Source organism: Eubalaena glacialis, chromosome 5 (assembly GCF_028564815.1).
Source record: "Eubalaena glacialis isolate mEubGla1 chromosome 5, mEubGla1.1.hap2.+ XY, whole genome shotgun sequence".
Lineage (NCBI taxonomy): Eukaryota > Metazoa > Chordata > Mammalia > Artiodactyla > Balaenidae > Eubalaena > Eubalaena glacialis.
In genome coordinates, this window is record NC_083720.1 from 7,815,975 (window position 1) to 7,839,957 (window position 23,983).

The following is a 23,983-nucleotide window of genomic DNA, read 5'->3' on the forward strand; positions in this document are numbered from 1 at the left end:
TGTGGACTTGTAAATTTATGGACCTTTATCTATAACCTGAGAGCATGAATCTGTAGACTACTTTCTAATATTAGGACTCTTTCTTTTCCCTTTTTAAAACACACTGCAGCACTTGTAAAGACCTGGGAGTATTCGCTCGGTGCATCCCTCTGCAAGTACACTGGTACATGGTACCCCACGTACCATGGTGACTGTTGGGGTAGCTATCAAGTTCGTGGAGGGGCATTAGGAATAGTAACCAAATGTTGCTATAGATACAATGAAACAGAAAAATAATAGAGCAAATCTTGCCCACCAAATACAGTCTATAATACATTTATGAATATTCAAATATACCAAAACCTGGTAAACATTATTGTCTGGTGGAATAAATAGGTGAGAACCTTAATATCTTGAAAACCTCACTGCATCAAGTAGGCTTGTCAGAGTGTCTTACTTACAGCTCCTCTGGAAAAGTAATTCTGTATCTATACATGCCAAAAGTAAATACAGTTGGCCCTTGAACAATGCGGTTTGAACTGCATGGGGTATTTTTCAATAGTAAATGCTATAGAACTACATGGTCCATGGTTGGTTGAATCCACAGATGTGGAGGAACTGAGCATATCGAGGGCCAACTTAAGTTACATGTGGATTAACCACCACCCACATTGTTCAAGGGTCAGCTGTACATGAAATGAAAATATCAGTAACCTCAGCTTGTTATTTTCTAAGTAATTATACACACATTAATATATATAATATTAATATATTATAAATTAATAATAATAATATTAATCAGGCCAAACTGTTTTATGTTCAAAAGCATCTTTAGAGCCCATTTCCTGTAACGATGAACAGGATAACTTTGATTTGTGCCTATATTAAGCCTTTAGGATTCCTTAAGACAGAATTTCAGTGAGCAGCTTGTACAGATTTATAACATTTACGTAATAAATGAAATCAAGTTATGGTATTGGGTGGAAACATCTTTTAAGCAGTGATAACGTTACTGATGACAAAATAGGATTTATTGTCATCTAGTATGTATATGATACTACTAATATGTATGTCGTTGTTTCAATGAGCAACAATAAAACTTAGTTATAGCTTTCTAAAAACTTCAAAGAAAAACAAAGTTGCAGATGATTCATTAAAACTCTAAAAAGGCAAGCATACTTCAGAATAAACTTTTCAAAGCAAAAAATAAAATGCAAAAAAAGAACATCACTCTCTCCATGGTGAAACATGGGGAATGTTACTTATTTAGAGGCAAACTGAAAAACCCAAATATTTATACCAGCACTTGATACATGTTGTTAAAAGTTCCAGGTAAAGTATGGTTGTGTATATTCAGATGTTATTGCACTGAGGGTTTGGTGATTAATCAAGAAAGGCTTTGCAAAGTCGGTGGTCCCTGAGTTGCTCTTTAACACCAGGTAAGATTTAGACCTACACAGATTTGAGAGAGGACATTTCTGTGGAGGGTATAGTAGGAGCAAAGTCATGGAAACAGAAACTTGAGAGCATATACAGAGAAAAGTAGAGCAATTCAGTTCTTCAGTTTATGACACACTTAAGAGTGTGGGTGGGGCATAGATTAGAAAAAGTATGTAAGAATCATACGTTGAAGACTGCAAAATAAAATTGTTCCTTCTTTCCTCACTCACTCCTTATCTCCTATCTCCATTCATTCCTCCTTCTCTCCTTTCTACTCTAATATTTCCCACATATCTGATTATTTAAAAGATTATCACAGTATTCCATAATAGGTAGAATGTTTAACGATGTTGTTTTCCTGTAATTAGAGTTCTTTCTTAATTGCCTTATAAGCATTTCCATATAAGTGCTTATGAGTGCACTTGCCAGGGTAAACAAATAAGTTCATAGGTTTATTTTATACTCCTGTGGATTCAGCAGAGACTTAAATCAAATTAAGGATGATCTATATTGCCAGGCACCCATGCCCCAATCTGAAATTAATCAGAGGTTCTTTGTTTCAGGGGAATCTAAGGCACAAGGGCTATATTTATGCTAATTTTTGTTAATATGGCTGGAAGGCATCAGAGTATAGTGGAGCACAGGGCAGCCTGGGATGCCTAAGAATAGAATTCATTTCTCAGCTTTACCAAAGGCAACATTCATACTATATAATACTAAAAAATTACTTTTGTCCCTTAACAATGCATTGTGAACATCTCTGTGGGTCAGCAATTATATTTAACTTGTTCATTCTAAACTTTGGATTTAATTGTGTACTGACACAGGGGATACAAAACATATTTTCCGTTGTCTACCTGTGTATACTTAAGTTGATTTTAATGTTATATACTATTAAAAATCATGTAATGAGCATCTGTTGATGTGCTGCCTTGAACACATATCTGAATATATATGTCTGTACATTTAAATTTGTTATTGACAAATTATCTTGAAATAAGTTGTATCAATTTATTACCCTAACAAAGACCTGGGAAGTTGTGCACTGTTAATTTTCCTTCTATTTTGATTACCCTTCCATGGTCCCCTGTCAAATATCTACCTTGGATCATTTATTGAAGAAGGATGGCTAGAGCAAGACTACCTGTAATCTAACTGACATATCCACTGAAATCTACAAGATAAATGTATACTTTTGGTGTGGGTGCGTATGTTTTATAATTCCAACAGTAAGTGCTTGTGTATAGCATCATATTCGTTTTCCATACGCTGTTAAAATATCCTACTATATCTGGGCACTGAAGCCATGTCTAATTTAATGCATATTGATATTATTATGAGAAGTATGTTTAGAACAAAGGCATCTATTATGTGTCTGTTCTGTAGTGTGTGTATTTTAGAACACACAATAAAACTTCAAGAATAACATTCAGCCATAAAAAAGAATGAAATCTTGTCATTTGTGACAACAGGAAATCTAAAAATAAAACTAAACAAAAAAACCTCACACCCCCCCCTCCCCAAACCAAAAAAACTACACACAAGCTCATAGATACAGAGAACAGGTTGATAGCTGACAGAGGAGGCATGAGTTAAGGGGTAGGCAAAACGGGTGAAGGTAGTCAAAGGTACAGACTTCCAGTTAGTATAAATAAATCATGGGCAGGTAATGTACAGCATGGCAACTATAGTTAATACTTATTATATATTTGAAAGTTGCTAAGAGTAAATCTTAGAAGTTCTCATCACAAAAAAAATTCTGTAACTAGGTATGGTGATGGATGTTAACTAGACTTATTGTGGTGATCATTTTTCAATATATACAAATATAGAATCATTTTGTTGTACATCTGAAACTAAAATAATGTTGTAAGTCAATACCTCAATAAAAATCGTAAAGACCATTATTATTTTAAATATACAATTCCTGCACAAATCAAATCTATTCAAATAATATTTCTGATCCATTTTTCTAGGTAACTGACAACATATATGTTGTATTTTATTATCACAATAAATCTATAAGCTAATACAAAACTGCTCTGTGAAGGGAATAAGCATATCTTATCATTCAGTACGAAAGTATGTCCCAGTCAGAAAGACCAGCATTACTATCCACCAATTCACTTAAGTCAAAAACATGAACTACACATTTTCGGCCTCTCCCATTTACCCAGAGCTGATAACGAGCCAGGATACAGTAGTACTGTAAAGCTGCTGTCTGTTCTTATCGATTCGACATTCAATCTGATTGATTGGTACGTATGCTGTGTTGGTTTTTAAATACTATGAATATTATACCTTGTTACATTTCACTCCATATCTAATCAGTCTCCAAGACTTACAATTTCCACCTCATAAGCCTTCTTGCAATATGTCTGTTTCTCTCCATCTTCACATAAATATGGATGTAAATATTCTAAAGCAGGACAATATTCTATGAATACTAAAATAAACTCCAAACTCCTAAATCAAAGCTCTTTCAAATAGTTGAAGGCTTCAACAGTTCTTAAGGCAAAGTCCAAATCCATTTACATTGCACAAAGCATTTTTTTTTTTCTCATATGGTGAGGAGGAGCCAATGTACCTAAGTTCAAATCTTGGCTCCAAGATTTCTAAATTTTTGGTTTGGGGCAAAAGATTTAATAGCTCTTTAAGTTTCCATCCATGAAATAGGTATTATTATACTATCGCATAGAGATTGGAAAAATTCTGGCACATATCAGTTTTTCAATAAAAGTCAGCCTTTCTCCATAACCTCTATCACCATCAGTCATCATAAAATTGTACTTTCATCTGGTGCTAATCTACAAATTGAAATGTAGATACCAATATCAATATTTAAACAATCAGGTAATCTCTCACTCTAGTTTTAAGTGTCCCTCTCTTGGAACTCTTACTTTACCACAGGAGGGCACTTGAGGTGAAAATCCAGTTAATTTGCAACTCTGCCCCTCTCATGATATGTTTTGTGCCTGATTCTCAACATAGTCTGCTGTGTAGGTGTAGGAAATGAACATATCTGACATATAAGCCCTCCTGCCCTCAAAGTATGCTGTATAATTGGCTAACTTGAGCATGTAATTCTCTATTTGACTTCTAACTTAGATTAGTCAGATATACACAATCCTTAAATATTACCCTCATGCCATTCAAGTTCTAAAACTTCTGCATAAGCCAATGCTTCCCTTTCAATCTGTGGCTCATTCTAATCCACTGCAAGAGATGCTACAGCATTGTAGGAGTTTTCACCACCTCGCTAACAATCAGCTCTTGCTTCAATCTGATTAGTGAAAGATCTAGTTTGAGATTCACTTTTTAAAGAGTCTCCTTTCTGTGTTCATGCCTTTTTAAAATAATAGTTTCATTTCTGTTTTGTAGATGTAGAAAATTGAGCACTGAAATGGCGCTATCTGGTTAGTTTATAAAGTTGCAGAGCCTGAAATAGGATGCAGTCTCCCTGGTACTGGTCCTGGTTTTCAGTTTCCATACCTTGGAGGCTAGAGTGTATAACCTCCAGAGAACAGGGGTAGCAAACAGACATCCAGACACAGGTGCGAGGGCTTGTTCACACGCTCTTCATTATATATACCTTCATTTGAAGGATTTATAGGAGAGGAAATATATAGTGTTGAGATCATATTCAGAACATAATGTAGGGTGAAAATTAAAAAGTGGTAACTTCAGTAAGGTTTGGATTAATGTGAGCATCTCAGAAATTTGGGAAAGATAGGCCTGATGAAGAAATATAATGAATATACTGTTAAAGGAGAATGAGTGCAAAAGTCCATATTATTGGGTGAATGATATCTTGTGGGCATCTTATTGGTTGTGTCTTGTGGCTGAGAGTAAAACAGAAGGTGAAGTTTGCCTTTGTACTTATAAAATTCTCTGTACACACATTCTATATGCTTTTTCTCTAAGGTTACAGAGAACGCAAATATTATTGATGAGTCCTTAAAAGCATTAGAAATAGGGGAAAAGATAAAAGAATATAGCCACTTAATATTCAGCCAAAATACTGTCTTTATACAGACTTTTTTGGGAACACTTTAAGAGCAGTTTTAGGTTTACAAAAAAAAAAAAAAATTAAGAGGAAGGTATAAAGATTTCCCATACACAGCCAGCCCCCCACAAATGGATGCTAGTTTGTTGACAGATTTGGTGGTGGAAGGATAGATGATTAGATGATCACTGAGTGCTTGTTTATATACTTAATTAATTGAGGCAAAAACATCAGGTAAGAGTAAGGAGAGTTCAAATTGTGTTGGAGTGTTGAAGATAGATATGTACAAGTCACTCAGGACAGGGGGAAAGTGAAGATGCCAAGAAGTAAATAGTCTTGCCAAGAATATATTTAAGATTAGTGAATAGATATCTCAGATTCCATGTTTTAAAATGTGATCTATCAGTGCCATCATCTTCAGAACAAACCAGGTTTTCTGTACATGCACCAGAAATATTTGTAAGCAATTCATGAAATAATGAAAATGTGGGTATGTGTGAAAGGGCATGGGGGGAGGGGGTGGGCAGGGAGGGAGAGAGGGAGGGAGGGAGGGAGAGAGGGAGGGAGGGAGAGAGGGAGAGGGAGGGAGAGGGAGGGAGAGGGAGGGAGAGGGAGGGAGAGGGAGGGAGAGGGAGGGAGAGGGAGGGAGAGGGAGGGAGAGGGAGGGAGAGGGAGGGAGAGGGAGGGAGAGGGAGGGAGAGGGAGGGAGAGGGAGGGAGGGAAGGAGGGAGAGGGACAGAGAGAGAGAGAATAAGGATACTTACTAATCTTGAGGGTATTTTGAAATATAAGATATCCTTGAGTGGTAGAATTAGAAGTAAGCCTTACTTTCTTCTTTATCTACTTTTGGATTCCTTCAATATTTGAAAATGAGAAGTACTTTATAATAAAAATGGCTGAGAGAGAGGAGAGAGAGATTTCTCAATGATTCTGTGCATTCTTTTGTAGCAGTATCATACCTGTTTCCCTTCATGAGATACAAGTTGTGCTGTCAAATTATTTCAAGTTTTCAACAGCAATGGGATGAAGTCGAATCTACTATAGTAAAAGTGTTCAGTCACTTGCTCATCTGGACTTGACAATTTCATTATGCTATCTTTTTGTAGTTGTTTTTAGCTTAAGGCATGGGTTTATGGTGACTCTATCCCAAAGCCACAGAGTGTATACAATTTTTTTTTTTTTTACTAACTTGTATTTCCCAAGACTTGTGGAAGTTACTTTATGAAAGTTTTCCAATATTCCATGCTTCTACACATAAAGAATATTATGTATTTTGTTTGTTCATTCATTTGTTTTATCTCTACCATATTGTTTTCTGAAAATGTTTTTTGTATTCCTTTATGTTAATAAAATTTGTATAGTTTACATAAAGTTATTACTTTAACAAATAGTAATTTGAAATAGCCATTATTTTAGAGATTTTTTTTCATAAGTAAACCTAAAGTTACATGGAGGAGACTGGAATATTTTGGATCTCAGATGAAAAATGCTAAAACTTAAATTATTTTATAATACAGGGTAGTAACTAATTTTATATAGATGTAGATTCTTTTCCACACTCTTTCCTACTTCACCTCCATATAGAATAAGCTCATATTGATTTATAATATTTAATTTTTTACATTAAGAACATATTTTAAGAAATCAACAAGAACCAAAGATCTCTTTTAAGAGATTTGTTTGAATAAAGATTATTGAGTAAGAGTTTGAACAGGGGAATACAAGAAAATGTGATATATTTTAGTAACTAGGAGTTTAATCTCCCAATCTCTACTATTTGTCTGTTTCTTTTTCCCACACTGTACTACTCACCTCACTTTAAAATATCCTGAACTAATTTAGAGAGCATAATCTTATTGTTTTGATGTTAAATATATAAAGCATATTTTCATTACCATTACTACTAAAATCTAGAAGAAATTAAAAATCTGCACTCAATTGCATTCGGTAGGTAACAGTTCAAAGTGGCAAAGAATTAATGAGGAAGTTTCTTTGAAGGGGAATCTTTAAATAAGGAGGTAAGGGAGATAGATGTCTTGCTGTTATTTAAAACATTATTAGTTGGTTCTATCAGGTCATTAAAATATACTTCACTCAAGTTGAAAGTTCTTTTTAAAAGCATTATTTTAACATGCCAAAACTATCTCTTTATAAACTTGTACAATGATCTTTGTCTGTATGTCAGCATAAATGACAAAGTCAAGTGAATAATGTAAGAAAAAGTCTCTATTGATTGGTATCCAGGACAGCCAGACTATTATTGGAATCTATATAAATCATCTCCTCCTAAACTAATGTATGTCTTGGAGCTATAGTCAACTTGATAAAAGCTAATTTGGAGAAAAGGCATTTTCTGTGTGTCCTTGATGGTATAACTGTTAGTCTATTCATCACAAAATAATGATGACAGTGTTTTGAATATGTAAGAATCCATGAATAATGAATTTTGGCCTTAGCTTTTCATAGTCTCTTAAAAATAGGAATATGTAATTTCTTTTTCCTGATCTTATTTGGGGACTTTTCCTTATGGAGTGCATGGTCTATCTAATCCATATATCACATGTTTTAAAACACTATATTTGTACCTTTTAAATAATTTAATGATAAGAGTTAATCATTCAAAATTCTTCCTTTATATTTTTATGCTTTAGTGTTTGCTATAAAATTAACCATTATACAGGCATAAACTTTAGCTCATTCTCAATTGATAATTTAAAATATTCATTCACTGTCTGATAAAGTGTTCATATAGCTTAGTTATTGTCAGTGAGTTGCCAAGAGGAAGTCTCGTGGAACAACAAATGGTTTCCGGGGTGTATTCAGGATCCTGGTAACAGAGGCAGATGCCTAAAAATATTCCAGTTTCCAAGCCTTTTCACCTATTCTTCCTGCCTATTTTCTGAAAATACGTTGATTTTTCTTGAGATGGGCAAGCCAAAAGGTAAAACAAAGGCAACGTAGACAGGTGAGTGGAATGATTAAGAGAACTGCGTTCTTAGTGTCCTTGTGGCCCTGTGTCAAGTATGACGTTTCTTATCTCTGATCTCTAATTACGTAAAACAATTAGATGCCTTTAATAACTACAATGGTAAGTAATCTCTCGATTTGTAACCCAAACCTTTTCTAACTGGTATATTTCAAAATTTGACTTGATCACAAACAATAGATAAGAAGTTCCTCCATCATCCAAACAAACCATTCTGCAATATTGGCACTGGAGGATATGTGGAGGGTACACACTGCTTGACTAGGAGGGCAAATGATTTTTGAGCAAATTATCAAGTGACTGTGAGTTCCATATTCTCTCCTAAGCAAGAGGATAGGGATTGTTCCTACTGCTTAGCTGTGTGCTACATGATCAATAGATGGCCTATAGTTACCTCACGTCAGGGTCAAGGCTGCCTGAAGCAATGGTGAAAACTCAAGAGATGAAGGATGGAAGGGCAGTACTGCATACCTAAAGAAAGTCCATGACCAAGCAGGTAGCAAGCATTCAGCCATACAGATGGGACAGTGAGTGAGCTGTCCGGTGATGGTCAGGTTATTTTCTCATGACCATGAAATAAATCCCAACAGCACTCCAATGCCAAGTCAAGCTGACAATAGCCATCCAATAGGATCTTTCTTGACCCTTATATCACTCTTTCCCACGTCACTTTTAGATGATCTATTAGATGAGCAAGTACGTTAGTCTTCTAACGGTGCTGTAACGACTTACTACAAATTTAGGAGCTTAAAACGACACAAACTTATTATCTTAGTTTTTGCAGGTCAGAAGTCTGACATGCATCTCGTTGAGCTAAAATTAAGGTGTTGTCAGGACTGCGTTTTTCTGGGAGCATTTGTTTCTTTGCATTTTCCAGCCTCTAGAGTTCTACTGCATTCCTTGGCTCATAACCCCTCTTCTGTCTTCAAAGCCAGCAATCACTGTGTCTCTTCGAATCTTCCTCCACATCTCTCCCTCCCCCGCAGTCTGCAAATTTCCACTTCTAAGATTACCACATTGCAATTATAATTGAATTTCATAAAACATACACTAAGGCAACAAATTAAACCTTGGAAAAAATGTTAAGGCCTATATGATTGACATTTTTTGATAAATGTATTTAACTCTATCATTAAATGTGCAAAGGCTAAAATGATACTAAAAATTTTTAAAGCTTATTAAAAAGAAAAAATAAAATGAATGAGGTAAATATGTATCTATATAGAAATGGGTTTAATAAAATATTAAGTAAAATTTGGGAGAAGATAATTTCTAATTTGTTATTCAAGTACATATCAAAGTGTGTCTTAAATGTAATTTCTTAAATCAATTCAAAAAATCACTCACTGAAATTGTTTGCTTAGATTATTTTAATGCATTGTTATAACTTTCCATTGGCCTCTAGAGCATTTGATATTTGAACTTCAGTTCTAATGCACAAAGTTCAGTGAGCTAAAAGAATGGAAATACCTAGTGACAGTAATCATGACTTTTTTCCTATTCACAAATGATGGTTATACAGATGTCTCTAAATCAGTGATTGAAAATAATAAACATGTAATGATTCAGAACATGAGTCTTATAAGTACACTCTTCCAAATCTGATTTCTTTTTTGCTGAATTGACTTTGATCTTTACAGTGAAACTGAATTGTGTGTACAGGCACAGATTTTTTTCATGAGACAATTAAAATATTTATATAATTTTGCTACATAATTTTAAAAATAAATTTATTTATTTATTTTATTTTTGGCTGCGTGGGATCTTCCTTGCTGCGTGTGGGCTTTCTCTAGTTCCGGCGAGCGGGGGCTACTCCTCGTTGCGGTACGTGGGCTTCTCACGGTGGTGGCTTCTCTTGTTGCAGAGCATGGGCTCTAGGTGTATGGGCTTCAGTAGTTGTGGTGCATGGGGTCAGTAGTTGTGGCTTGTGGACTCTAGAACACAGGCTCAGTAGTTGTGGCGCATGGGCTTAGTGGCTCTGAAGCATGTGGGATCTTCCCGGACAAGGGATCGAACCCGTGTCCCCTGCATTGGCAGGCGGGTTCTTAACCACTGTGCCACCAGGGAAGTCCCAATTTTGCTACATAATTAACCAATGATTATCAATTAATTATTGGCTAATAAATGGTGCTGAGCACTGTACCAGTTATATTTTAGGAAATTATGGTATTTAATGAAAACATATGCATTTCTTTCTCTCTAGAAGTCTCACATCCTTCTGCATGAGGAGAAGAGACTAACACATCAATGACTGGAGAATATGCCAAATTAGATCACTCATTAGAAACTATGAACTTCAGAACAATGAAGTGATACTCTAGCCAAGGGAACAGACGAATATGGAATGGAATAATCAGGGAAAGATTCATAAAATAGGTAATAGTTTAGATAAATCCTGAAAGAAAAAATAAAAAGAGGAAAAGAATAATGATAGGTGAGAGAGAGAATGTAGAAGATGTAACAAAGGTAGATAATAGAAATAAGAATGTATTTGGATTGAGAAAAATATGTTTTGAGTAAAGTTATGAATATAGAGAGAAGAACTGTGAGGAATAAGAATGATTAGGTAGTGTGAGGCCATCTAATAGTCCAGTTGATTTGACAAATAAAACAGTTGATAAGAGCAACAGGCTTGGGGCTTCCCTGGTGGCGCAGTGGTTGAGAATCTGCCTGCCAATGCAGGGGACACGGGTTCGAGCCCTGGTCTGGGAAGATCCCACATGCTGCAGAGCGGCTGGGCCCGTGAGCCACAACTACTGAGCGTGCACGTCTGGAGCCTGTGCTCCGCAACAAGAGAGGCCACGATAGCGAGAGGCCCGCGCACCGCGATGAAGAGTGGCCCCCGCTCGCCGGAACTGGAGAAAGCCCTCGCACAGAAACGAAGACCCAACACAGCCAAAAATAAATAAATTTATAAAAAAAAGAGCAACAGGCTTAATCAAAATATTGTGTCAGCAGTGCTATGGTGGATTCTTTACATCAAATGTGCAAAATATTTGCCTCCATTGTAAAGACTTGGTCATTTTGTAACACATCAGAAGAGAAATCCTGTATTTTAGCTAAGCCATACCATTTCAAATGAAAAAGTTTTGTAAAAATCTTATGTAGTAAAAATTGCCATGTTAACTTTCAAGAATATTTTCTCCTTTCTTCGAGTGAATGGAACTCGGTATTTGTGATTCTTCTGATATGTGTTATGTTCCCATGCACCACAACATATGTTAAAAAGTTAATAAAGTCATAATTCTTACATATTTAAAAAATTCTCTATTGGCTATAAAGCCAGAGTTCAAATTATTCTAAGTATTAAAATTGCCATGGACTATTTAGTACTTTGTCGATTTATAATCAGACCAAGAGTCACTTTAGTAGGAATTCCAGAGGAAATCCTAATTTAGCTCAGAAGCCTTTCAAAGGGGTGGATGCAGGGGATCACATGATCAAAATGCATAGGCAGCTTCTGTCTAGGATATAGAAAATTGGAAAGAATATCATTCCCCACTTTGAAACAAAAAAGAGCAGGGTAACAAATAAAGTTAGTACTTTTCTTGAAATCATCAGAATGCTGGGGTACCAGGACAAACAGTTGCCTGAATTCCAGGAAGAAACAGAACCTTGCAGGTAGACACAGTTCACCCATACAGATCATGGTAGACAGTGGTGTAAGCCACCATCTAGGCGGGCAAGGAGAAATCATCTGGAGTTTAAACGAAATGCCAAAGGCCAACCGCGGGACAGGGTGACACGATGGGGCTGCTGAGAACACCACACACAAAGACTATTTGCAGATTCTTCTTCATAGATGTCCATCTGGTATTCAGGAGGAAGTCAGGGGGAAGAACATGTGATCAGGGAGCCTGCCTCAGTGGGACATGTGTGTGGGGAATTGGCTGCAGCTTCAGAAAAGGCACATGGCCTCAGCCCAGCCTGGATATCTCCTCACAGGACAAGGGGAGAAACCCAGGACCCTGTGACAACATTACAAGCACACTGTAGGTGACCTGAGTAACAACAAAACCCAAATCCAGCTCAGGATCCGCTTAGATTGACTCAGATCCATCTGTTTTTCACCTCACGGTCTGACAGAAGTCAAAAGCCAGGTGCTGGGTATAGGCTCTGTTTGGTGAGAAAGAACTGAATATCGATGAATATACTGTAATCAGAAATTCATTGTAATTATTTATATGTCAGTTTTAAAGTAGTTTAGACAGCTGAATATCTATTTGAATTGTCTCTTTGCACTTATTACAGAGTCTGGATTCAGACATTCTCACCAAAATCTTTTGTCCTCTTCATTTTTGAATATCCTTAAAGAATCACTCCAGGGATTGCTATATATAGATGTCTAATCTAAGTCATATTGGCCAGCCTAGCAAGTAGATTCTAGACGGACTGAGAACAACCTGGTGATACACTGCAGTGCATTTAGAAAATTTGTTCTGAATGTGGTCATATTCCTAGTATATACCTCAGGTTAAATTTTTCTGCCAAATGTGTGTGAACAGGGGAGGGGTGTGAGTAGAGGATGGGAAGGGGGTTAGGAAGACTGCTAGTAAGAAATTTCAAAAACTCAAATCTACTAACTCGCTACTAAACAAAATATAGCTATTCTTATTTTGGTTTTTAAAAATACGTACGTACACTATTGAAATTGTGTTCTAATGGGTTTAAGGCAGATGTATAACACTATGCCTTATGAATTTGCAAAACCAATTCTGTAGCAAACTTCCAATAAATTATATCTCCCATCTATATTATGACACACAGTGGAACTCCCTTCAACATACACCACAACTAAGACTATTTGGTGCATTACTCCATCAGATGTTTACTAAAAAATGCATAACACTTACCAAGGAACTTTGGTATCAAAGATGCATCAGTTCCTTGTATTTCCTAAGGTGAGGGTAAACACTGGAATGAGAGGCCTTAGGCAGGTGTGATAGGTTACCTGCTCTAATTACAATCAGTAGTTAGTGGTTCTCATTTCAGAATAGGTACAGTGTCTAATTTACTGGCAAGAGTGTAGGTGCTAATTTTGCTTGTAAATGAAAAGAACAAGGGTTTTCGAATTAAATCAAGCCGCTGCTTCACAGTCAGTAATACTAATAGCTACCAACAAAACTCCAAGCCATTACTCTAAATTGTTTAATGAACTGCTTTTAATAAGTAGTAAACTATAACCCTGATTCCTTCAGAATTCTGGGCTGGGGCTTAGTTATTTAACTTTAACTGACCTGTAAGTGACTCACCTGCATCTATTACAGTAGGATGGAGCCAAGCTTTAAAAACAACATTGCATAGAGATTTATATACCAGTGTATTTAAATACCTGCATTCTGGCTATATCTGTGATTGGCATTCATATTTATAATCTTTTATGTGTTCAGCCATTTTCTGCTATTCTGTTTAGGATGTTTTTTAGCTATAGGTTTTAATTATAAAGGTCACTGTTAGCCTACTCATTTTTGTCTATTCATTGTTACCCAAATAATATCCTCAGTTGATAAAAATGGTAGATAGAAAAAAAGTAAATATAATCTCAATTTTCATAGGTAACTGGACACTTCATACCTTCAAAACTGCACAGAACTCTTTAAAAAATTTTTATGGTTTGTAAAGTATTGAAAAGTTTGATGTCAGCCTATGTTCTGGTATTAGGAAGCTTTCACTCTTTTTGGAAGAATATTAAGATCCATCTACTGAACCTAAAATGACTAGGACTACCTTTCAAAATCTTGTGTCATTATCAAAACTATTAACCACCCGCTTTATTACTTTCAAACATCAATTCGAAAATTCCAGTTTCAACTAGGAACTCAAAAATACTCTGAATATATAGATATGATAGCATCTCTCATATCAAAACTATCTTTGGAGGTTTTTCCAATGAAATTTGGAAGCTCTATCTTTTGTGTGTCTTCCATAACAAAAGCCTGTAACTTTCTATGTGGCAACCATGATGAAGCAATACATTTAAAACAAATGTAATTCATATTGTCACCAAATTTAAGATTATATCTGGAAAAGTTAAATAGCTAAAGTCATAAAACTGAGTACCATCAAATAAAAGTTCTATCTACAGCACATGCAGAATTTTTGATGACTACCAGCTAAACACAAGAAATACATACTTTATAATAAGTGTAAAGTTTTTCTTACTAAATATTTTTTTCTGTTCAGAATTTACACTAAAAGAATTAAGAGACACAGAGACATAAACATATTTTAGTTTCTGACCAAAAATAGTCACCTGAAAAGTATTACTGAAAATTTATCAGAGAGAATCAGAGCAGGTGTTCTTACCAGCCATCAAGTGATTTTTATTACATGAAAAACGCAAAAACTTAGAATTGTTTTGGTTTCTCTTCCAGTAGTTACAAAGGCAAATGGCTAAAAGCAATACAGTATGTATAATAACATTTTAAAAATGCAGATGAGGAAAAGATGGTCAGTTCTGACATATGTAGTGTAATATATAACTAAAATAGTGTTCAAGCAGTACATGTACAAAGATTTTTTGCTTAAGTTGGTAAACCAGCACACATGCTTCAAAATTTATAATGTGACTATTACGTGAAAACACATTGTTCATATGAAAATAGGCATTATGTCATAGATGGCACATTTAGAGGTGTATTATTTTTCTATTGCTTGGTAACAAATTACCACAAATTTAACAACTTAAAACAACAAAAAATTCTTACCTCACCGTTTCCGTAGTTCAGAAGTCCGGGACCACCACATGGCTGGGTTATCTGGTCAGGGTAACACTAAACTGACGCCAGGGTGTCGTCCAGGCTGAGCTCTTACCTGGAGGCTCTGGGAGAAGTCTGCTTCCAAGTTAAATTCCAAAGCATTTACGGTCCAAGAAAAACTCAGTTTCTTGCAGTTGTAGGACTGAGGTCACTGCTTCCTTTCTGACTGACCGTCATCTGGGGCCGCTCCCAGGCCCTACACTCTGCCGGCATCGCTTGCCACAAGGTCCCCTTCACCTCCAAGCCAGAAACGGTGCAGCAAGCCTCCGAGTGCCCGAGTCTTGGACCTAGACCCAGATTTAAAGCCTTTATGTAATTAGGTCAAGCCCACCTGGATAACCTCGCTCTTGTTAGGCCAATTGATTTGGTAATTGTACCTGCAGTATTCCTTCTGGAAGGTACCTATATTATTGTTTAATTGAATAATTGGGAGCAGATGTGTGCACACCAGGGGGCTGGGGAACCCTGTATTCGAGACCATCTTAGAAGTCTGTGTATCACAAGAGCAGCTCCTTTTCTCCCAGAAAGAATTTTTTCTTTTGGGGGATAATAGTTAAGTAAACCGGCTTAAGAAAGTGTTCTGATATCAGGAAGGAGGATAAAGAATAAAGAAACCAACCATACCGATGTGGAACCTATATTTTCTATTTTTCAGAAAGTAATAACAAGAAATCCCTTGAACTGACGGGAACTGAAGGAGCAGCGAATAGAAAATTTAAGTGCCTGATGTGGACCTGTGTTTAGGTCCTGGTTAGTGTTTGCAAGGTATTCATATTAAAAAATGGAATTTATTTTTAATTACTTCAGTCTTCTTGAACATAGCAATAGGAAGATGTGGTCTCTGCATTGATTAGGTTATATGTGTAATGAATCTGACCACTTCAACAGGAAATTTTCTCTCATATCAAATAGGGAGGAAATAAATACACCGGAGAGAAACTTGATTGCGTTACCATGAATCCAGGTCCAACACATCCTTGTTAGAACAGGTTGTTTACACATAGTTTTGTTTATTTACTTATTTAGAATAAATTCTTTATGTTTATATAATTTTTAAAGGTTTTAAATTTTTTATTTTTATACAATTTTAAAAGGTTACTTTCTATTTACAGTTATTACAAATATTGGCTGTATTTCCCATGTTGTACAGTACATCCTTAAGACTATCTTACACCCAATAGTTTGTAACCTCCCAGTCCCCCATCCCTATATTACCCCTCCCCCTCCCCCTCCCCACTGGTAACCACTAGTTTGTTCTCTATATCTGTGAGTCTGTTTCTTTTCTGTTATCTTCACTAGTTTGCTGTATATTTTAGATTCCACGGATAAGTGATATCCTACAGTATTTGTCTTCCTCTGTGTGACTTATTTCACTTAGCATAAAGGCCTCAAAGTCTATACATGTTGCTGCAAATGGCAAAATTTCATTCTTTTTTATGGCCGAGTAATATTCAATTGTGTGTATGTATGTATATATATATACCACAACTTCATTCATCTGCTGATGGACACTTAGATTGTTTGCATGTCTTGGCAATTGTAAATAATGCTGCTGTGAATATTGAGGTGCATGTATCTTTTTTTTTTAAACATCTTTATTGGAGTATAACTGCTTTACACTGTTGTGTTAGTTTCTGCTGTATAACAAAGTGAATCAACTATACGTATACATATATCCCCATATCTCCTCCCTCTCGCATCTCCCTCCCACCCTCCCTATCCCACCCCTCTAGGTGGTCGCAAAGCACAGAGCTGATTTCCCTGTGCCATGCAGCTGCTTCCCACTAGCTATCTATTTTACATTTGCAAGTGTATATATGTCAGTGCCACTCTCTCACTTCGTCCCAGCTTATCCTTCCCCCCTCCATGTCCTCAAGTCCATTCTCTACATCTGTGTCTTTATTCCTGTCCTGCCCATAGGTTCATCAGACCACTTTTTTTTTTTTTAGATTCCATATATATGTGTTAGCATACAGTATTTGTTTTTCTCTTTCTGACTTACTTCACTCTGTATGACAGACTCTAGGTCCATCCACCTCACTACAAATAACTCAATTTCGTTTCTTTTTATGGATGTGTAATATTCCATTGTATATATGTGCCACATCTTCTTTATCCATTCATCTGTTGATGGACACTTAGGTTGCTTCCATGTACTGGCTATTGTAAATAGAGCTGCAATGAACATTGTGGTACATGACTCTTTTTGAATTATGGTTTTCTCAGGGTATATGCCCAGTAGTGGGATTGCTGGGTCATATGGTAGTTCTATTTTTAGTCTTTTAAGGAACCTCCATACTGTTCTCCAGAGTGGCTGTATCAATTTACATTCCTACCAACAGTGCAGGAGGGTTCCCTTTTCTCCACACCCTCTCCAGCATTTATTGTTTGTAGATTTTTTCATGAGGGCCATTCTGACCAGTGTGAGGTGACACCTCACTGTAGTTTTGATTTCCATTTCTCTAATGATTAGTGATATTGAGCATATTTTCATGTGTTTGTTGGCAATTTGTATATATTCTTTGGAGAAATGTCTATTTAGGTCTTCTGCCCATTTTAGGATTTGGTAGTTTGTTTTTTTGATATTGAGCTTCATGAGCTGCTTGTATATTTTGGAGATTAATCCTTTGTCAGTTGCTTCATTTGCAAATATTATCTCCCATTCTGAGGGTTGTCTTTTCATCTTGTTTATGGTTTCCTTGGCTGTGCAAAAGCTTTTAAGTTTCATTAGGTCCCATTTGTTTATTTTTGCTTTTATTTCCATTTCTCTAGGAGGTGGATCAAAAGGATCTTGCTGTGATTTATGCCATAGAGTGTTCTGCCTATGTTTTTCTCTAAGAGTTTTATAGTGTCTGGCCTTACATTTAGGTCTTTAATCCATTTTGAGTTTATTTTGGTGTGTGGTGTTAGAAGTGTCCTAATTTCATTCTTTTAAACGTAGCTGTCCGGTTTTCCAAGCAGTACTTATTGAAGAGGCTGTCTTTCCTCCATTGTGTACCCTTGCCTCCTTTATCAAAGATAAGCTTGTTTTAGAACTGCAGGTCCTGTGTACTGGGAAGCACCTCAGTCCCAGGCAAACTGGGACTGTTGGTCATCCTATTGTGTATTCATCCATGTTTTGTATGTCTTTGAAGTTTGTTTCTTTAATTGCTGAGTAGTATTTTATTGCATCCATTTTCCTGTTGATTGTCATCTGTCTTTATTTTTTTCTTTTCACAACTGTGAATAAGTTGCTATAGACAGTCTTGTACGAGTGTTTTTGTGGATAAATTTTTTTTTATTCTCCTTGGAAATATACCTAGAAGTGAAATTTCTGGGTCAAAGTGTAGATAATCTTTAACTTTATTAAAAAAAAAGAAAACAGAATTTGTTCAAAATGGTAGTACCATTTTACTCTCTACGAGTATTGTATGAATGTTCCAGGTGTGCCACATTCTTACCAAAATTTGGTACTGTTCAGAACTTTTAAAAAATTTTTAGTGATTCTAGTGAGTACACCAGTGATATCTAATGGTAACTCAATGAGGTTTCAATTTACATTTTCCTGATAACCAACTGTGTAAAGCAATTTTTCATATCATTTTTGGCCATTCTTATATCCTCTTTTGAGAAGTGTCTGTTCAAGTCTTTTTCTACTTTTAAAATAATTGAAATGCTTTTTCATTATTATTGAGTTATAAGAGCTTTTTATGTATTCTGAATATATTATGTTGAATATGTTTTGCTGATATTTTCCCCGGATTGATTTGCCTAGTAACTTTCTTAATGGTGTGTTTTGATGAACAAAGTTATTTTTCATTTTGATGAAGTGTATTTTGTCATGTTTTAATTGTATGGTTATTTCTTTCTGTGGCCTAAGAAATCTTTGCCTATAAGATCTGTGCTTTCTATCCTGTTTCCAACATTAAATAATATTCTTCTCCTCATATTTATTTCTCAGTGCCATGCCCATCTCTCTGGCAGTGCTTTGAGAACCTGATACAAATTCTATAAAGAGCATCAACTTTCAAAAATGCCCCCCAAATGATTATCTTTAAGCAGCTTCTGATCTTAGACATGCCAAAATTACCAAGGAATAATTATAATTATGGGTCATGCTAATTTCTTGGAAAAGGGGAGGGAAAGGGGATCTACGAGAAAAAGAACACGTAAGTATCTCAGCAATTATCCTGACCTGCTATTCACCTGGAACATATTTGCATATAGGAGAGAAAAGGTATTTCCTGTCATTCCATCCTGGTGTTTTTCTTTCCCCCAGTATGCCACCGTTTGACATGAAGTCATCAGTCCTCTGATATTGGTCAGGTTCTCCATAACTAGGTGACCATGTGCTCTGCTTTGCTTAGATTGATCCTTGTTTTTACCTTTTGCTATATCAATCTGTATGGATTAGCTTTTTGTTACTATTTTAAACTTTCAAAATTATTAATATTAGCAGTAACCTGGGATGAGTTTGGTAGATTGTTGCTTTGTCCATCCAAATTCTTCCATGGTCTCAGCTGGTAACATATGAAATGACTATGCACTGTGGCGAGTTCTCATTTTAAACTGTTGTCAAATATGAATAACTATCAGAAATATGCCCCTCTTTCCCCAACTCTTTGCAGAATTATCTAGCCCTTCTCTTTTAAGGAGAGCGTGGAAAGCACTAGCTGATAAAATTAATTACAAGGGGCATGTGTGAGCAGGGTTAACTAATTCTTTCTGGTTATGGCAGGAGTAGTATTAGATATGATTGTTACATCCTACAATTTGATAAAACAGCCAGGTGTGCCATGGTTTGTGATGAGGTCTTTAACATGCAAGATATAGGCAGGCTATTAGTCAGTGGTGTCAGTGGCAAACAGCAAAATAATAATATCATTTGTAAATCACACACAGAAAATCGAGGCTGATCAGAGCATAGAGCATATGGAGAATAGCTTGAGTGCTCTTGCTACAATGTTTTAAATTTTATTGGTGTAAAATCTCACCTTTTTATACTGTTTGTTTGCTTTGTAATACATTAAAAAATTTAAAATATACTCATTTTTTAAATACTAAACTTAAAAGAAAAAAGTTTAATTAGTAAGTACTGCATTTCCATTTCTTAGGAATATTAATGTTTGATGATGTATGAGTAATCTGCAAAATGAATGGAAAGCAAGGCCTCATCACTGACTATGTGGAAACCAGAAGAAACAAATCTTAGAATATGCATTGACCACTACTTGAAAGTAACCTTCATTTTAGAAATTCTGTGCCTAGTGAAGATAATTTAACAGGTTCAGCTGCAGAATGTGCATTTACTTATTACTCTACAAAACATGGCCTTTATTCTAGGTCAAAATATTCCTCTAAAGTAGTGTCACTCATTTTCAAGTCCAAGTTTTCTCCTGCAAATACTAAAAGTGAAGCAACGTCTTTATTATGTCAGCTCCTTCAGGAGAAGGCAAAATAAGCAAATGTTAAATGAAGTTCAATTTATGACAGTGTCATCAGATTCTTCAAACAGAAAATCAGTTTCAGTCATGATTTTAGTTATTTAGCTACCTCACAGAATCAAAGTAAAATATTTGGAGGTTCATTCTATCAATATGTAACATATGAAATTATTTGTGATTGCAAATTTAGTTAAGATATTCTAAATAGAAGATAAAATGATTTACTTTTGCACTATAATATAAACAATATATTTATGATAAAATAAAGAAACATGTAGCAAAAATGTACTTGGAATTGGTGGTGGTGTATACAAAATTCATATTCTTTCTAAAGAAGCATTAGTCATGTGCCACTTGTAATAAGATCTATTATCAAAATGTATCTGTAAAATATATAAAGAGAATAACTGAACTATAATTTTTGTGTGAATATGGTATCAGATGTCAAATGTACGTTTCAGCATGATAATAAATGCTTTCTGTTTTTGTGACCAATCGTTAATTTAGAAGGGTTTGAATCTTTATAATAAATAAATAAATAATGAGAGTTCTACTACTATTATATTTGGCATTTTGAAAATAATTCCAATAAATTTTGGCTTTATTTTCTTCAAAACTATTTGGAAACCTTTAGTCTAATATTCAAATAATGGAACAACAGAAATAATTTCAATTTTGAAGGATGTGATAACGTGCAATTATTAAAAGCAATGACACAGGGACATATTAAAATACACATCTGAAAGTTCAAGGGAGGAAGGAAACAAATAAATTGAGAGAAAAATATGTGTTGAAGTTTTTTTAAAATTTGGAATTCTATAGATTCACATTGATAAATAACTTGCCAGAATCATTTTTTGATGAAGCTTCTACATTTAATTAATATTTTATTGTATAGTAGAATAAAGTAAAATTTAGAAAGCTTTTGGTTTTATAATCAAGATTTGATAAAATATTCTAAAGAATCATTAATGTATTATATTAGTTTTATTGTAATGCTATTTATCCAAGAAAGCTACTCTGACATGAGTCAAAAATAAAAATTTATGTGTGAAAATAAATTTGTTTGAAATATATGTAAATGTCAATATACAAATGAAATTGAGAATATCTTTCATTTTCAGAATTTTCTCTATGCTTACCAGAGACTTCAGCTACTGTAGACTGACGTTCCAATTAAAATAGTATTATGGTATAGAGTGGGGTTTATTAAAATGGCCAAGGATATTAAATTTATTATTCATTAAATATAACTTTGGAGAGATTGTAGGTAATTTTGACAAAATTAAAAAATAAGACTATACAAAAATATGAGTTCTAGAGAAAAGTATAAATAATAAGATATTAAATGCAGATATGGTGAAGAAGCAGTTTCTATTACAGGAATATATATCAGGAAAATTTTCCTACTAAGTTACTTTGAATGGAAAAAATGATTTCATGTATATTTTATATATTGATAAATCATTTTATTTGTAAAAATAGTTTAAATAATTATTAGTTAAATATTATTATTATATCTATATATCCATCAATGAAATAAAGCCTACATATTGGCCAATAAATAACTATTTCAAAATTTAGTCATTAGTTATTCTTAGCACACCCTTTCCATCTCAAAAGCATCCAAATTTGCCTACAGGTATCTCATACAGTTTTGGGGGTAATCCTTGCCTCATGCTCTCCAAGAAAGAAAAAGTGAACCCTTTTCCTAATTTTGAGAGACAATCCTTAGAGTGTATTTTTCCTCCAGAAATGAGCTCAGCCATCCAAGGTTCTAAACATTGGACCGACTTCCCTCCGAGTTTACATAGATGTTGTATGAGCTTCTCAACCTTGAGATAACCCTGAAGGTAAAGAGTCTTGTGGAAGGTCCATGTGGGTGGGTGATATCAGTTGGCTTTCCAACCCATCTCCATCAGTGTCCCCTTGGAGCTTCAAGTAGCCATTCCTCCAGCCTCAGGTTCCCACGGCAGGGGTGGGTGTTTCTGGGCCTGCCCATGTTCTCAGGGCAGCAATATTAAAGAAAAAAATTGTTCTGACACTTGTTAAAACAGTAGGGGAGACTTTATTCAGAACTGTTGTGAGAGGTACCAAGACTCTCACAGTAGGAAGAGAGATTAGGGTCTACTCCAAGTGAAACAAAGACAAGTGGGATTTACAGCCAATGAGCAGAGTGAGGGGATCAAGGGGATGGAACATTAGACGTCAAAGATAAGTGGGAGGATTCTTGCTAAACCAACTTAACCAAGGATTTATACACCAACTGTGAGCGATAAGGAATGTGATCAGCTATCAGGGGCGATCAGACGTCAAAGGTGGGGTTCTCCCTACAATAACTTAGCAGAATTCTTGCTAAAACCGGGCCAGGCAGGCCAAAGGCAGGATGGGGGGCTAAGACGGAGGCTTAGTTGAGAAGTATGTTCGGAGGAGCCTGACTAAAATTTGGTCAAGGAGTGAAGTTTCGTTAGCAGTGACCAACATGTTGATGTGTTAGCTTTGACTTTCATTTGTCCTTCCCCATTTAGGATGTTGTCGCCTAAGTGAGGTGACAAAATGGGGGGGGCATACAGTCCAGTTTATTCACTAGCTGAAGCTTCTCTGATTTCCTGACACCACCTCCCGGCCCCCACTTAGACTACCTTAGCTTTTTTTAAAATTAATTTTTATTGGAGTATAGTTGACTTACAATGTTGTGTTAGTTTCTGCTGTACAGCAAAGTCAGTCAGTTATATATATACATATATCCAGTCTTCTTTAGATTCTATTCCTGTGTAGGTCATTACAAAGTATTGAGTTCCCTGTGCTATACAGTAGGTTCTTATTAGTTATCTATTTTATATGTAGTAGTATGTATATGTCAATCCCAATGTGTTCATGTTGACATTCCTTCTAAAATGTTGACTTTTCTTAAGAGAAACTAATAAGAGGGAACACTACCTCTATATTCTCTCCTTGACAGTTTCAGTTCACTCTCCTGCTCACACAGGGCTTGGTGCCTTTCTCCAAAGTTTGTTTACTGTGTGTGCTTGAGGATATTCCATCAATAATGTGTCAAGGACAGACCACGATTTGGGGTGGACATCGGAGACCTTTAGGGCAGCCTGCAGTGGTAGAGTCATGAAAGCAGTTCTGACACCTTGATTTCCAAAAGTCTGCAAGTGACATACTGGGGCATCCATGGTTTACTGGAACCCATTTTTTCTTCCCTTGCCACTATGGCCTAAACTGCTGCCTAAAACTAACTTGCTTTTTTTTTTTTTTCTGATCATCCTCATTGTATTGAGGGAACAGCCACTTTCTTCCATGCCTTTCTTACTTTTTTACTAAAATTTTACAGATTCAGGAGTTAGGAGAATTTCAGAGAGGAAATGAGGACAGTCATTTTGAG